General features: G+C 40.3%; 1 long non-coding RNA gene across 1 annotated transcript in view; it reads right to left on the reverse strand.

Annotated features, from left to right (window-relative positions):
- The window catches only part of LOC140913911 (uncharacterized), a 32,369-nt gene extending 17,951 nt beyond the window's left edge, over window positions 1-14,418 (reverse strand). The window contains exon 1 of the long non-coding RNA XR_012159692.1: window positions 14,269-14,418. This is a non-coding gene — a long non-coding RNA (uncharacterized lncRNA). The remainder of the gene's footprint in view (window positions 1-14,268) is intronic.
- Between the last annotated feature and the right edge of the window lie 2,237 nt (window positions 14,419-16,655).

Consider the following 16,655-nt stretch of genomic DNA (forward strand, 5'->3'; position numbering starts at 1 on the left):
TTCATTTTCCACATTCATGCTAGTAAAGTTCAGATGCGTGAATGTTTGCAGAATCTGAACACAAGAGTGGGTGTGAGCATAGCCAAAGAGATTGCATTGAAGAATGTCAGTGAATATCTGTGATCATTTTTTCAAAATATTCACCCAGCATTAAACATATGCCTTATATAGGCCAAGCCATAGAGTCTCCAGCTTTAGAGTGTAAATGGGTCAACTGGACTTTTTAGCAACACCCATTGTTTTAAAATTTTACACCTCAGAGTTGGGGGTGGACCAAAAGAGTTCAGAAAACCAAAAAGTAAATAATAATACTTCATTGCATTTTCATTTTTAAAGCACTTTAGAAACCTTATGTGATGTACCATAATTTGTATTATCCCCATTTTGGAGAAGGGGAGACTGAGGCAGAAGAGCTTTGCAAGGCTACAGAGGGAGGAGTAAGCATCAGCACTGGGATTAGAATGTAGGAGTTCCTGGGCACTAGAATTATGCTCTGCTCTGCGTGTCCTCTCAAATATCTATGGGTAGCATGGATACGTTAATTTGTATTATAATGTCATTGTCATAAATATAAAGGGAAGGATAAACACCTTTAAATCCCTCCTGGCCAGAGGAAAAACCCTTTCACCTGTAAAGGGTTAAGAAGCTAGGATAACCTTGCTGGCACCTGACCAAAATGACCAATGAGGAGACAAGATACTTTCAAAACTGGAGGGGGAAGAAACAAAGGCTCTCTCTGTCTGTGTGATGCTTTAGCCGGGAACAGAAAAGGAATGGAGTCTTAGAACTTAGTAAGTAATCTAGCTAGATATGCGTTAGATTCTGTTTTGTTTAAATGGCTGATAAAATAGCTGTGCTGAATGGAATGTATATTCCTGTTTTTGTGTCTTTTTGTAATTTAAGGTTTTGCCTAGAGGGATTCTCTATGTTTTGAATCTGATTACCCTGTAAGGTATTTACCATCCTGATTTTACAGAGGTGATTCTTTTACTTTTTTTCTTCAATTAAAATTCTTCTTTTAAGAACCTGATTGCTTTTTCATTGTTCTTAAGATCCAAGGGTTTGGGTCTGTGTTCACCTATGCAAAGTGGTGAGAATTTTTATCAAGCCTTCCCCAGGAAAGGAGGTGTAGGGCTTGGGGAGGATTTTGGGGGGAAAGACGTTTCCAAGTGGGCTCTTTCCCAGTTATATATCTGTTAGACGCTTGGTGGTGGCAGCAATAAAGTACAAGGGCAAAAGGTAAAATAGTTTGTACCTTGGGGAAGTTTTAACTTAAGCTGGTAAAAATAAGCTTAGGGGGTTTTCATGCAGGTCCCCACATCTTTACCCTAGAGTTCAGAGTGGGGAAGGAACCTTGACAGTCATCATACGCTAACAAAAGACTCCCTCTTGCCAAATCTTCAGTCATGTGACTTCCAACCATTGCCAATAGCTATTTGGATCAATTGTCATTTGGACTTTAGACATGAGTTTGGGGTAGAAACTGCACTGGCTAATGAATGGATGAAAATAGAGAGTCCATGCTCATTTTAACAGAGCTGTCAGCAACCTTTGACACCACTGACCATGAGCTTTTGTTGGTACTTTTGAAACCAGTAGGAGTGAAGGGAGTTGCTCTAAATTTATCTCTTGGCAGTCTCAAGGGTGGTTTGGGGCAACTTCTCCTATGCCCTGGAGGCTCTTTCACGTGGGCAAGGATCCATTTAATTACACCTTTGTCTATGAGACAGAGAGAGAGATCATGGGACAATGTGTGTAGCTTTTGAGGCAGAAACACTATCTTCTTCTGAGCTAATCTTCTCCAGGGTTAAATTGTTTTAACAACCTGATTAAATTGTTCAAGCAGTCGGTTGATGGGCAGTAAAATATTCCTCCCACACATAGGAAGCTAGCAGTGTCCAAGTGTTCAGAAGAATCCAGAGTTTTCCAAACTGATTCAGCCCTTCTCTTTTTTCCAGTGTCTTCAGTAACATGCTGGGAAAGCAGTGAGATGGCAAACCAAAGAGAGAACTGCTGCAATTAAATATAATTTTAAATGGCATGAAATTAAGTAAACCAGAATGAGAAAATAAACAGAGGACCCAAATTTTGATTGGAGCAACTCTCCTGACTTCAGCAGACTTATACAAAAAAGATATTTGTCTCAGTCTCCCTTTGCCTGAATTCTTGCTGTTAGCTTTAAAGTGTGTGTGTGTGTGTGTGTGTGTGTGAGAGAGAGAGAGAGAGAGAGAGAGAGAGAGAGAGAGAGAGAGAGAGAGAGAGAGAGAGAGAGAGAGAAAAGTGTATGGAAATCAATGTTTCAGCTTTCACAAATTGACATTTAATGAAGAGTTTGAAAAGAACCAACCTTTCATGCCCCACAGAATTACTGAAAAAGATCTTCTGTGTTTGCAACCTTGTTGGCAGTTGGGCTGCCTTGGGCAGCAATAATTTTCAGTGAGAGGACTGCCATAAAAGCCTGAAAACCCACAGAACTAATAGAAACCAGGCAGAGAAAGTAAAGACTAAACCAGGAATTCATAGGCAGAGGCTTCCAGCTTGGTTCAGCTGTGTGAGGTCTGGCTGAGTCACGCACTGCCACAGCTTGGACTGGTGCATATAGCTTTGCACCAGACTGAAGGACTTGGCCTGTGTCGACTAAGTCTAGGCTCCAAACACTTTCCTGGTGTGTTTTCATCCAAGGGCGCATATTTGCCAGCAGTCTCCCTGCCGGCTAAGGAACATCCCTGTTTTTAATTCTCTGCCCCTCTACGTTTAAGTTCCCATAAATATCATGGGAATTAATTTGTGCGTGTCCCTGTTCTAAACTGAGGTAGTGCTATGTATGATATATCTTTATGCTTTCGGAGTCTTTATAGTGTATAAATCTAGCAGGTAAACCTTTAGGGAATGCTGCAAGAAGAGTAGTGAAAGAAGACATGCTGGGAAATGCGGGGAAGGACACAGGTCTGATTGCATTAACATATAAACGTGGACCGAGAATAATACCAGTATGAGTCACTTGCCAGGAGAAAACAGTTCTGGACATTGGCCTCTAGGTTTTTTGTCTTTGTAGACAAATGTTGATAGATATTTTACATTAAATACTATTAATCTGTCAGGAAGAGGGGAAAAAAAAACAAAAGAAAAAAAAACTGATGTTGTAGCTTATTAAAAGACCAGAGAAGCCCTGTTCATTTAATTCTTTGCAGTTAGATCATATTTTGTCTGTTCTTAGAAATGGATCTAATTAAGTTTCTCACACAAGGCTAAAACCAAATGGGATGGGTAACTCACAATTTTTGAGGTTACACAATTATCTCCAGCCAAAACTTCACTTTTGACCACCAGCCTGTGAGCTTGATTCTGCAGTCCTTACTCAGGCAACAGTCCCATTGGAGTAAGAGCTGTAGGAGCAGGCAATGTTTGCTAGTGGACCAGCCAGCTGTTCTCCGTCATTGTCTGAGGCCCAGGTGAGTGCTGCATGATTCTCAGTCCTCCACGCATGATTTAGCACTCTCAAATCTCTGCAGTAACAACAGGATGAAATATATGAGTGGAAAAAATAAATGAGATAAATATGTATGTTTGTGAACTCTGTACATGCACGTGCAGAAGGAAACCATTTAACTAGGAGGGCATCTGAAAGAGGATTTTATATCCATCTCTATATATAGCTACACACACACACACACACACACACACACAGCTTGAATATAAAAGAAACAAATGAATACAGTCAGCTTTACCTGAAGACATTTTCAATTAGTGTATATTAGGAAGACAGGGTGTGGGTTTTTTACCCTGATGCAAGATGTAGCCTGATAAAAGGCTGGACCAGGAGCCAGGGAAGGAGCTGGAAGCTTAAGTTTGGCTCTGCTACTGACTCACATGGTAGCCTCAGGCATATTTCTTAAACTTGTTGTGTCTCAGTCTCTTAATCTGTAAAACTGGGGTGATAATAATTTGCATACCTACCTCACAGGGATATTGTGAGGATAGGTTCTAATTAGGCACAGATGGATGAAAGAGAGTGTAAGATGCTCTCCTCCTCTTAGCACATCTGTGGCAGGTAAGAAGTAGCCAGGGACCTGCTGCTTTATTAACCCACTGGTGAGTGTTTGTTACATGTGTCCCTCCCCTGTGCTGATCCACACAGGATAGGAATTGCCAAAGCTAATGAGTCATGGTTCTTTAGCTCAAGCTGTAGCATCTTAAACTCTTTAACTCTGGAAGTCCCTGGTTCAATCCCCAGAGTGTCAGCCAAGATGGTGACAATCACATTTACACTCCATGGGCACAAGAAGAGGTAGAGTTTGAGCACCAGACACTCCAAAGGGGTGAAACAGAGAAAAAGAGCATATGCAATACTCCCCTAAAAAGAGATGGAAGGACCCACCTTTGTCCATGCTCCTGCCACTCCACTGAAAACGTTATACCCTCCTTGTATGCTTCACAGGTACAATGCCTCTGGGGAACTTTCCTTGGTACAGTGACACCTCTACCCAACCCTCCTTTTTCTTAGGGTAGCTGTGGCCCATAATGCAACAATAGAGCCCTTAGTGTTTCTATAGCTCTTTGAAAATAGAAGGTGTTATATAAGGCCCTGAACCAAAGGGAGTCCACCCATTGACTTGAATGGATTTTGGATCAAGCCCGAAGTGCTCAGTATTATTAATGAACAGAAAAGGCTCACACTGATTCCACTTAGTTACCCCATTGGCATTGTTACAGTTTTTTCATGTGATCCTAGTAAACATTTCTCACCAGCCTATTGTGATTTTCAGTTGCAATTCACCAATGGACAGATGGACTGGTGAAAAAATCTCCTAAAATCAATAAGCCCATTGTTGTAGATTATTGGGAGAAATTAGAGATGGACCCAAACCGAAAACCCAGATCTGAACTTTCTGTGAAACTTTGGGGAAGTCTGGATGCAGATACTGACCTGAAATTTTTCGCTGACTCCTATCTATCTGACTATCTCCTATACCTACAGTAGGCTCAAGTAAAATTGCAGACCCAAGCACCCTTGAGATTTGGGAATGCTTGAGATCCCAATTCAAATTGCATCATTTACCTTCATCTCCAGTAATAAACATAGAATTTAAGAAGTTAAACTGTTTTCTTTTAGTTTCAAAACAGCAACAGAAAAAGCCAGGGTAATTACTTCAGCATCTTTTATGTCTGCTATAATTTACAAACCTCAGAAAAAGCTGAGTGGAAGGAATGACCATCTCTGGGAGAGAGAAGATGAATAAAAAGAATGCCAATATTTCACATAGATTTAAGAAGAAAAAGCAAATCTGAAACCTTCTAAAAACTGATGAAGGGTAAACCTTGAAAGTTTGGAGTTTTTGGAAATTCAGTTTAGATAAGAACCCAAAATTTCAGCTTGTCAAAATGGATGCTCCAAAGCATGTGTGATTTTAAAAACTAAATAGGCATTGCAGAGCTTTCCAGGCTTGCTAGGACTCTGGGATATTAACAACATTGGAAAATCTAGTTATGGCCAAACCAGATTTTGCTTGGATCAGTTACAGGGAGTTTATATTAGTTAGAGTCATAGACTTTAAGGCCAGAAGGGACCATTAGATCATCTAGTCTGACCTCCTGTATATCACAGGCCACCAACACCACTCAGTGCCCACACGCTAAACTCAACAACAGAAATGAGACTAAAGTATTACAGACCACAGAAGAATAGGCAATTGTGTGCCACTGGCAGAGAATAGGAGGGGCTGAGGTGCACCACTGCTCAAGGCCCCAGCAATGGCAGGGAAATAATTAAATAAGATATACCCAGATAATTCTGGCAAGTTACCCATACCCACATGCACAGAGGAAGGTGAACCCTCCACAAAGTCACTGCCAATCTGATCTGGGGAAAATTCTTTCTCTACTCCACATATGGCCATCAGCTAGACTTGAGCATGTGGGTAAGAACCAGACAGCCAAGCACCTGAGAAAGAATGCTTAGTTCTACCTCTAAGCCTTGTTCCACCCCACTCAATGTGCCATCTCCAGCCATGGCCATGCCTGATGCTTCAGAAGAAGGAGGTAAAACAAACAAACAAAAAATCCTCCCAGAATACACTAGAGGGGAAAAAAAATCTCTTCCTGACCTCTGCTAGTGGCCAGCTGAGACCCTGAAGCTTGAGCTTTAGGAATAAAGGATTGGGTTAATTTTGGTATTTGGACTGATTCTTTGCTTATTTGGCCACCCTTATGAAGAATGCACTTACAATTCATTCTGTACAGCTGAGAACTCTGGGGCTTCCCTGAGGATCAGGGTGGCATGGTGGTCTCTATTTGTCTGGTATGCCCACATTATTTTTCAGGGTAGTTTGCAATTCAGCACAGAAGACTTCTTACACAAGTGAGAAAACTCCAAAATCAGCAGAGGGCTTTTTACCAAAGTCAATCCAAGTATTGAGGACTTGTGTTCTTTTCTAGTTCCAGATCTTTTAAAACTCTGTTTAAAAGTGGTTTCAACCTTTTTCCATCTTTTTATATTCTTTCACTTTGGAGCATCACAGATGCAAACAGCAGAGTCAAGCTGAATATCAAGCATGTGGGAGTTTTTAGAGTTAATTTTTTTCAGAGGGAAGGGGTGATTTTGCTGGGCGTTGGTCACTTGTAGGGCAAAGAACTTAATAACAAGACAGTACAGTGCATATTACATTCCTGAAGGTGAAATAGTTCTAAAAGACAATGAAGTTAATAATGCTAAACTGAGCCAGGTTAGTATCTGGACGGATATTTGGGATGGTTCTTATTTTGTCTGGACATCCAACCTTAAGGTAAAACTTGTGCCACTCTTTGGAGCTAGCTGGCTGCGACACTGTCCAATACAAAGGAAAGGGACAGGTGATTTCCCTATACTCTTCCTTCCTCTCTTGTCCCTGTTTGAGTGACTAGCCCCATGTAGCATTTGTGGCTACATGAGTACAAAGACTGCAGTTGCACCTGGCCCCTGCATGGATAAGAAAATGGGAAGGAAGAGGCTGCATGTGTCCTCCCCAACTCTACACACAGGGGCAAGCACAAACTTGACTCATGTTTACCTGACTATTCTGGGTCCATTGAGAAGAAAAAGCCTGCAGTGGTTTATTCTGGTGACTTTAACACACACTATGTTAAACCCAATGGGATTTTTTTCCCCAGGAAGTTTCATGGTTAAAAAATGAAAACAAAAAACTGCTTGGTCCCACAGACTTGAGAACCAAGATATTCACACACAGTATAGGCCAAATCTTGAAGAGCTATATGACACATTTCTGCTGCCTGAGGATGCCCGAACATCTACACACACACTGCACAGAAAACCTCTGTGGCAGCTGCAGGGAGTTGGTAAGACAGGGATATTTTCGGGCCGTAGCCAGTGTCTTTGAAAAGAACACGAAAACACAAGTGCCAGAGAAGTAATGGAGAGTAATGGGCAATGTCCACTACCCCTCCCTCAGTGCCCTGCGGTGAGCTAGCTAGAGGCCAGGTTTGTGGCTTTGAATGCCTTGGAGCTCTTGGGATCAAGGATTCCTTTCCTTTGGCTTGTGGTGCGTCAGAGCATTTTCCACAAAGCAAATCTCTTTTACACAGGCTTTGCTCCGCATCTCAGGATTTTATCCTATACTGATTAGAAGACAATTTTCCCTGTGAGAGAAAAATACATCTGAGTTTTTTTTTCTCTAGACATAATTTTTGTTTTTAAACCAATACAAAACCGTTTCAGAGTTTTGCACACATTCACATTTCAGTGGCATGAGTGTAAATAAAGCAGAAAGCTTGCGCAAGTCCAGCAGCATTAACTTCTTACTTACACTCAACTGGGCATTTTAAAATGAAAAGTTTGGGTGTCTTTCACAATAGCAAAACCTTTTAGTGGCACGAGAGAGGCAGGGGAACTTCACCAGATAACTAAATCCATTGATCTCTAATCCTTTGGGCCATACTTACTCTGGAAGAGTTGCATGAATGGCTTCGATCCAGAACCGCACACTGCCAAAAAAACGCTTAGTACGTTAGCAGCCAGCAAAAATGTAAGAGGTCTGCTCGGCATGTGGGAACAACATAAAAAGAAGGGGCTTTTTAGCTTAGTCTGACAAACGTCAGCATAGAACGCTGATATTAAAATGAAATGGCAGAAATTCTCAATCATATCTTGGATGCAGGGGGACTTACGTGTGCTAATTAAAAGGGATGGGGTGGCACTCTAGGCTGCTCTATTGTAAGTTTCTTCTCAAGTACTCCAGTTGAAAACCTTCCTCAGGGAAGAAGCTGCTATTAATGTGCATTTCTTGCAGGCTGAAACATTAAAATTAGAGTTCCATTGAAGGCAGATGCATTTCTTCTGTTTAGGCACAAATACAACAGTCATTCATATCAAACATCAATTATTCTCTTTCTCAGTGGCAACTGGATATTAAGGAACTATGAAAAAATTATTCAAATATATTTATGGGTCTATATTAGTACCCATATACAGACATATCTGAATGTATTTCACTCCTTCTTTATAAGTATCACTATAATATAGATAGGAACTAGCATCAGAAATAGGAATATGTTAAATAAATGCTAATAAGGTGCATTATATATACATTGATAATCTTATAGAAGAAAAGGCAGCAGCTCTTAAATGTAGTGTTTTCAAAGCACCAGCTGTTAAACTGTTGTTAAATAATAACATTAGCACTTGGTATTTTTTCTGTTACTTTTTTGTACTACTGTATATCTATTACATATGAAGTAGTTGCTATATTTCAATTTACTATAGTATTATAGATGTGTATGCACACACACAAACATATATCAAGTATACACGATATATAAATTACTTTAACTTTCAGTTTATTGCATTTGTATTCTTTGAGGCAAATTCTAAGTTTGTGACAACAGTCTTGCAAACAAAATTATTTACAGCCAGAAAAGTCAGTGAGCCAGATTTTCAGCTACAGCTGAAGAAAACCCAGCACAAGTCAAACATGGATGTGTGTATCCCATTGGTGTGGCATAAAGATCCCCTTTGCACATCCCCAGTCCTCAGGCCATAGTGTTCAGGGCTGAATAAATTACCGCCGTGTCAGGGTTGGTCTATGCTATGCTCATTGTCACTGGCATCACGTGATCAAAACTAGAGGTAGGGATCGAGAATGTTTAGGGGTGTCTTGGACACCTCACGCCCAGCAACACCCCGTAATGTGGCAGCAGTGGAAGGCGACATAGTCTTTCAAATGGTTCTATGCTGCTAAAGAGTCCTGCTTACACTGGGGTGACCTCAGAAGACCACACACACTGACTCTTCAGATAAAGTGGCTATACCACACTGGAGGATTTGATCCAGAATTTGTGGAAGCAAATGGCCCTTGCATGTGCAAACCATCTGTTTGTAGGCACAAATGCTGTCTGTGGAGCTAATTTAGGGGCCACAATCGGGGGTGCCTTGGAAAATTCTACTCTGCATATGAGTTTGTTAGCTGAAGTGAATTCAATGGAAGTTAATCCTCTCAACACATCACAGGATGCTTTCAGCAACTTGCAGCGTGGGCTCTACTGGTGTGATTTTCAGACATGCAGAGCACCCACAAAACACACTGAAGTCAGTAGGAACTGTAAGCACCTTTGAGAAAGAGGCCATCTACCTGTACTTCATTGGGATTAAAGACCATGCACAATGTAAATGTAAAATATTAATAGCCCATATATAGAATAACTGCATGTACTTATTTTTCTGCACTATTGAAAAACCAGACAACAATCTCCAATCTTATTCTACCAGCTTCCTTTTTTTAGTTTACGCTAATGAGATATTACAATATGCTCTGTAAATCAGAGGCAGTGATAGAATGCGCTCCAGCTCTTCATGTTCTCCCATAACAGAGTACAATGGAACACTGGCACCAGGAATCAAGTACATTCAATTGTGTAATATCTTCCCAGAGCCAAGTCCTGCTTCTCTTACTCATGAAAAAATCCTATTTAATTCAATGGGCATTTTGCCTGAGAGAAAGGAACAACAGAGAGCCCGCACTGGTACTCACCATGTATTTCCCTGCAGAGAGGCCAGAACATATAAAATGCTGAGTTCCTGCTCATCTACCTGATGCCTATAGGTCTACCCCCTTGTAGGGGAAATTTGATTATGTGAAGAAAAATTAAACAGGTAATAAAGAGCATTGTGCAAAGGATTTTTGATGAGCCTTTTTTCTGCTTAGCAGTTAGAAGTGTTAAACATAGAGCTTCAACCAAAACACGTCCTTTTATAAACTGGGTTTTATTTTTAAACAAGGTTTTATTGAGCTTCATTAAATAATATTAGATGCTCATGAAAGTAGAATATGTAGAAGCAACATAGGCCAATCTACTTTGGTTGCCCAAAACGTACACGTTCCCAGGAAGGCTTTTCTCTATACAGCAGTGTGTCTGATTTGCAGACCTTTGGAGCAATCTGCCCTTTCCTGTCTAAGATGAGATTTTAGTTGATCAAGTGAATGAGAGCAATAGTTGTTTTGGGGGGTTTTTTTTAGCTCTTTAACAACGCTTCAGGGGTATCAGACTGGCCTCTTGGAAATGTTGGGGATTTTCACTCCTTTCTTCTGATTATTAATCTAATCACAGTCCACATGGCTTGTTTGAACAGTTATTATTGCTGTTCTAATAAAATCCAAGTGCATCTATTAAGGCATGAATTCTAGATAATGATCCACCAGCCTTTGCTTTTTTGGACCCCAAGAACTGGCCTGTCGAGCAGACATTGATTTTGAATGGTAGAATAACTTATCAGATTTCTGGCAGAGGCCCAGAGATGAAGCTCCTGATTACGCTATGGACTCAACACACCTGAGTGCACAGCCAGTGACAACCCCCAGAGAACTTTCTTATGTTTTCACAGGTGGGCTTCAGCTAAATTAGTAATGGGATCATGTCTCTGATTCCTTTTTCCCTTCTGGCTTACCCAAAACACTGACATGGTATATTTGTCACTTTAGAAACTTTATTTTATATTTTCTGGAGTCCTGTTAGAATGACTGCCATATCTTTGCTGCCCTCTGCTCATGCAAGAACCAAAGGATTGACAGCTGACCATAAACATGTTGGTTTCCCATTAGCTGGTGGAATTTTAAAGCTGAAGAGTCCTCCTACTTCCTCGCACCCCCTCCCGCCCTACCCCCACCCCCCCAAAAAAAAAAGTTTTTAAATTGAGCTTTCAAAAGGTCACACTGCAGACATATTAATGCCAATGCACTTTTCAACTCACGTTCCTTTAGGAATTATGGATGGTTCTTTTCACCTAATGATTTTTTCCACCAAATAAAACAGTGTAAAATCTATAGGCTTCAAGGAAGATTTCTGGTCAGAGTTCTTCGCAATAGATCTGGTCCTTCTGCAGTGGGGATGCCAATATGCATCCCTGTTGGACCTGACCCCACATGCCAGCTGAATGCTGGTTCAGAGATACAAAAAATAGCATTCTACCCCTAGAGGATCTATCTATGACTCTGGAAGGAATAAAGAGTAGACAACTTTTATTTGGAGAATTTGAATTAATAAATAATATTCTTCCTCTTTATCTACTTTCAAGTTTAAATGGATAGGTCCGTGGTAATAATAACCTAATTTCTGTATTTATAGACTACAGGCATGTACCATAGCATCACATTTTGATGTAAATAAAGTGACCCATTTTTATAAAAAAATCAAATACTATCACTAAAGCTATTCATTTGCATTCAGAAGTAATTAAATATCAGCCAGGATTGCCATCTACTTGCTCAAATTACACAGACAAAAGTCTGAATGTTCCATTTTGTTTAGTGAAGGTGGGAGATATATGGGCTGCATCCTCTGAGCTCTGCTACAACCGGCTAACAGGAAAAATATTGGTCAGGCAGAAATGTCTAGTTTTGTAGTCAATTTCCAAAAAGATTTTTAATATTTATGCAGTCAATGTTCAGGTGGTGATACCATTATAAAATCAGTGTTCGTGAATTCAGCACCACCAGCTTCACGTATGACTATGCTGTTAAACAGCCAACTAAATCCTAACCCCAGGTTTCAGAGTAGCAGCGGTGTTAGTCTGTATTCGCAAAAAGAAAAGGAGGACTTGTGGCACCTTAGAGACTAACCAATTTATTTGAGCATGAGCTTTCGTGAGCTACAGCTCACTTCATCGGATGGTTGGTATTCTTAATTTCCACAAGGGAGTATAATAATAAATTCTTCATTTTTTTCCTCTAAACTGGTGAACTGTGACAGAGTTATTTTGCAACTTAACAACTCTGCAAATTATTCTCATTTCCACTCTAGCATTACTCCTCCCTGAGCCCATTTAACTAGTGTTAAGTGTAAAACACTTTAGCAAGGTAAGGTTTGTGTATCCACAAAGCTAGATTAATGCACAAGAATAATTTCTGGCACTGGTTAAACATCTCTAGCACTGAACTTCAGGAAAGTAGGATTGATGAGTTGAACTATTAGGTGCTGAAGTGTAGAGCAAGAAGAGATGGCGTCTTTCTTGTGATAATTGAAATCATTTCAATTCATTTCCTTCTTGGTTGGACAGAAACATGTTTTCAATAGTGAAGAAATCTTGAGGGAATCCATTGACCTAACCAGTCATATAATGCAAGAAGTTAATGGACAAAAATGATATTCATCTTCAGTTTATAACAGCATTTTATTTCACAGAACTTAAACTCTACACAGGCAAAGTGTATTATAAGAGCAACCAACACACGGGTAGATATGTGACCTTTGTTTTATGTAACAATTATTGTGTCTGTGGCAAAATAAAATAAAAAAAAACTAACATAAATTTTGACGCCAAGATAATAAATTATAAATTATGAAAATCTAAAGAACCAAACAACTTGTAAGCAACAGTCCTGTCTCTTAGCAACGAGCCAGGGAAAGCAGCTTGTTGATAGGAATAGAGCAGACAGGATTGTTTTGCAATGATTACCACCAAGGAACCAGGAACAACATTTTAACACCTGCCTCAGGGCACTTCTCCACCTAGCTATCCATCTCTCCAGTGGCCCACAAAGCCTGGGCTGTGTGCCAAAAGGCTTCTGAGGCCTACCTCTTTACCAGAGCAGGCCCACTGGAAAAAACAAAACAAAAAAACCACACACAAAAAAAACCCCGACCCCAGAGGAAAGATCAAAGAGGTGGAGTTCAGGTGTGTTGCACACTTGTGCCATGATTCTACTCCTTTAAATGCTTTTCTATAAACAATGTGTGATCATCAGTGTAAATGTTTATTTCCCCCATCTCTGTCCTTTTAGTGTTGTGTGTCTCATTTAAAGTCAGTGTTATGAATGAATGTGGACAAGTATTTGATATTGTGCCAACTTTTTGTTGTTGTTTTATTCTTAAAAATCCAGCATTAAAATCTGGAGTAAATGTTGTTTTCAAGAGCATAAAATTATTGTTTCATTGGCATACTGATCATAGCTGATTTCAATGATGTGCAAAATGAATATCTCCAAAAATACAATGCAAGCACATGAAAGGTTTAAAGGGGTCTGGGTTGTAATAGACCTCAGGCCCAACCTCTGAGGTGGCTCATTCTCCCAGGTGGAGTGACCTAGCCAGTGCAGAGAGGCTGTGGGGGGAAAGGGCAAAAGATAAGGAGGAAAGAAGAGGGAAATGTGGAACCCTGGGAGAGGATGGGTTAAGATGCAGAAGGAGAGAGAAAACAATGGACACAAAGGAAAGAAAATAAAACAGTGTGAAGATAAAAAAGAGAATGAAAATGGGAGATGCAAGGAGAAAAAGGAATGGAGACGTGGAAAAATAGAAAGAAAAAAAATCAGTAAGCAAATTTTATTTCCCCTGCAGAAACGAATGCAGCACAGAATGGCTAAAAGGATCATTTAATTCTGATCAGCTGAAAACCTGTCACTGATTTGTGAGACCCAGTGCTTCTTTCACTCTAAGTCCCAAGTGAGTCTGTGCATTGATCAAAGTCTGCAAGCCAGCTTAGCCCCTAACCCTCTCTATTCCACAATATACCTGAATTTGTTAGGTGACAGGATAGCGTTAAACATACTTCCATCAACCTACCTCTACCACTGTTGGCTGTAACACTTATTGGACCAAAGTGCCCAAACTTGCTAGGAATATGTGGAGCTGAATGGTAAGGCATTCATTTGGCAAGAAATTGTGGCCTAGAAGTCAAACTCCATTTTTAATTTGTCCCCTAGATAAACTGATTTCACCTACATTGCTGAATGTACATTCCTGCTACTATACAGCAACATTAAACAAATATCTGGGTTAACCCACCTCAATTTTTTTTTTGTTGTTGTTGTTCTTCCTTAAACAAAATCCTGATGGAATTGGTCACTGTGTTCTCTAAGACTTTGAGGCTCACCAGGCAAAAGTGGGCTTTCTCCTTCACTTTTCTTTTGGTTGATTGAAGATGGAGTCCTGCTCACTACACATCCCAATGTGAGAGAGTTTAACACAGTACCTCCTGGCTGTACAGTCCCAGCATGCAGTGCAGCACACTGGCAGCAGTTCAGCTGAAGACTAAAAATTTGGCTCAGTGACAGCAGAGCTGCCAAGAGTTGGCAACAAGAGACTCAGGGAAGCAGCAGGCTGCTAAACCCTTTCACATTTTTAATTAGATCCACACACCCATGTCTTTGAGCTATCATAAATATACAGATGACATAGAGAGTATTATTTGGGGTAAAAAAGAAAAAGAAAACTCTACTGTGGTATAGCTTACCTTATTAAAATAATTTACCTACAGCTAGTCTTTGGAGCAGAGGGGGAAAAAGAAAAGGGAATAGTGACATTTAGCTCAGATAACAGTCTCTCTTTAACTACAGTAAATTCACGCCACACACTGTAAACTCAGGTCCCAGGGATGACTTGACACGCAGACTTATTTGCAATAGCATCACCAGGAGAGGGCATTATCGGCAACTACTGCAACATGTAATTTCCCAGCCGAGCTATACATTGAAGCCATAAGTATTCTTATGTGTATATCTTGCTATGATGTTTGTTGTTAAAACTATTTGTTTTCTTTCCCTTGTGCTGTGCTTACTATTTTCCAAATACCTTGGTACATTCAAAGCCCCTCCTCCCCTCTTAACTCCATAAAGAGGCTTTTCTCATTCAATTCTTCTTTACCTTCTGACTTTCTTCTGCTCCTGTTCTCAAAATAATTACCACAGTTGGTTGGTTTGTTTAATCCTTTTTAAAGACTATTTTAACAGAACACTCTCGCCCATAGCTTGGTACTTTCATAGATTGGTTTACACCTTGCTTTTCTGATTTGACATTGGTGTGAGTTTACAACAGTAAAAGCTCACTTCAAATACAATGTATCAGTAACTGATGTCATCCTAAAGGGACAGTCCCACTTGTAGTGTCCAAGGCAATTGACATATGGAGCAATAGTTCACATCTCCATTATTTTGTACTCTTAATATTTTACTCAGAATATAAACTGGCTGTATTATCAACCTGCAGCATGAAAACACGTCCAAAGAATGTTTGCAACTGACCCCAAGGGCTATTGACTTCTTCTTGTATTTCTCTTAATTTTAAACAAAATCTAACAGGGAAATTAAATGCTTTTAATGCTGCAGAGAGAAAGAAAAGGAATTGGGTGTCCTGTGAGCTCAAATGTTATAAATAGATACTAACACAAACATCAAAGAAATTGCTGCACAGAGAAATCAACAGGTCATGTATATTTTACATTGCCCACCTATTCTGAACTGTTAGCCGCACATTGCTGGTTAACTCTGAATGTACAAGCCAAATGCTGTCCATTTTGGATGTCTGGAAAATTATTTGTTTCCTCTTTCCTCACAATTTTTTTCAGTGCCCATTAAATATGATCCTATCTTACTTCTCTACATTCTTGTCTGTACTTTGCCATAAGCTGAGAACATGGACAAACCTGAAATGACTCATTTCAGTTACACAGGGGATGAGTATGCATTTCAACAGACACAAAAATCATGAATATCATCAGCAACCTGCTGTATGGTCATTCCTTAGCAGCCTTATGTCTTCCTCACTCTGGACTCAGTTGTGCCTTTAGGGGCTAATACAGTGTGAAAGGCTCCCATGAAATGGAAATTGGGAAGTGCCTTTTAGGTGCAGCCTGGCATTCCGGCTGTGCAGAGCCACACTACCCCAGGCAGAATTCCTCCCTTATCTACTTGAAGTGTAGGGGAAGTGCTTCTTGGCCTTGCCTTCTGTGCTGTTTGTGTCATCTTATGCCCTGGGGTGGAGGGGAAGGTGGGTGCAATGTCTGCACTCCAGGAAATGCAGAGATTGCAACTGTGCCCTGTGCAGGATTGGGGGAGCGATAGCAAAGGGAGTTCATAGTGCCTTCCTCTCCCTGAACATATGGGACATGATTCAATGGGAGTCCTTCCATTACTGACGTCATTTGGAATTGAATCAGGCCTCCACAGAGCTTTAGGACAGAATCTGGACCTCTAGCTCTATATAGATTGTCTTTGCCATACCAGGCCCAGGACCATTGCAAGTTTGATTCATAGACTCAAATAGTAAAATGGAACCGTAGAAATCAGAGATGGAAAATGACTATTAGGTGAGCTAGTCCATTTCTATACCAGTGCAGTTCTCTTCCTTCAAGTATTATATACATATGGGGCTCAACTGTGCTGTTTGGGAGGGGA

The sequence above is a fragment of the Lepidochelys kempii genome, chromosome 6, assembly GCF_965140265.1.
Source record: "Lepidochelys kempii isolate rLepKem1 chromosome 6, rLepKem1.hap2, whole genome shotgun sequence".
In the NCBI taxonomy this organism is placed as follows: Eukaryota; Metazoa; Chordata; order Testudines; family Cheloniidae; genus Lepidochelys; species Lepidochelys kempii.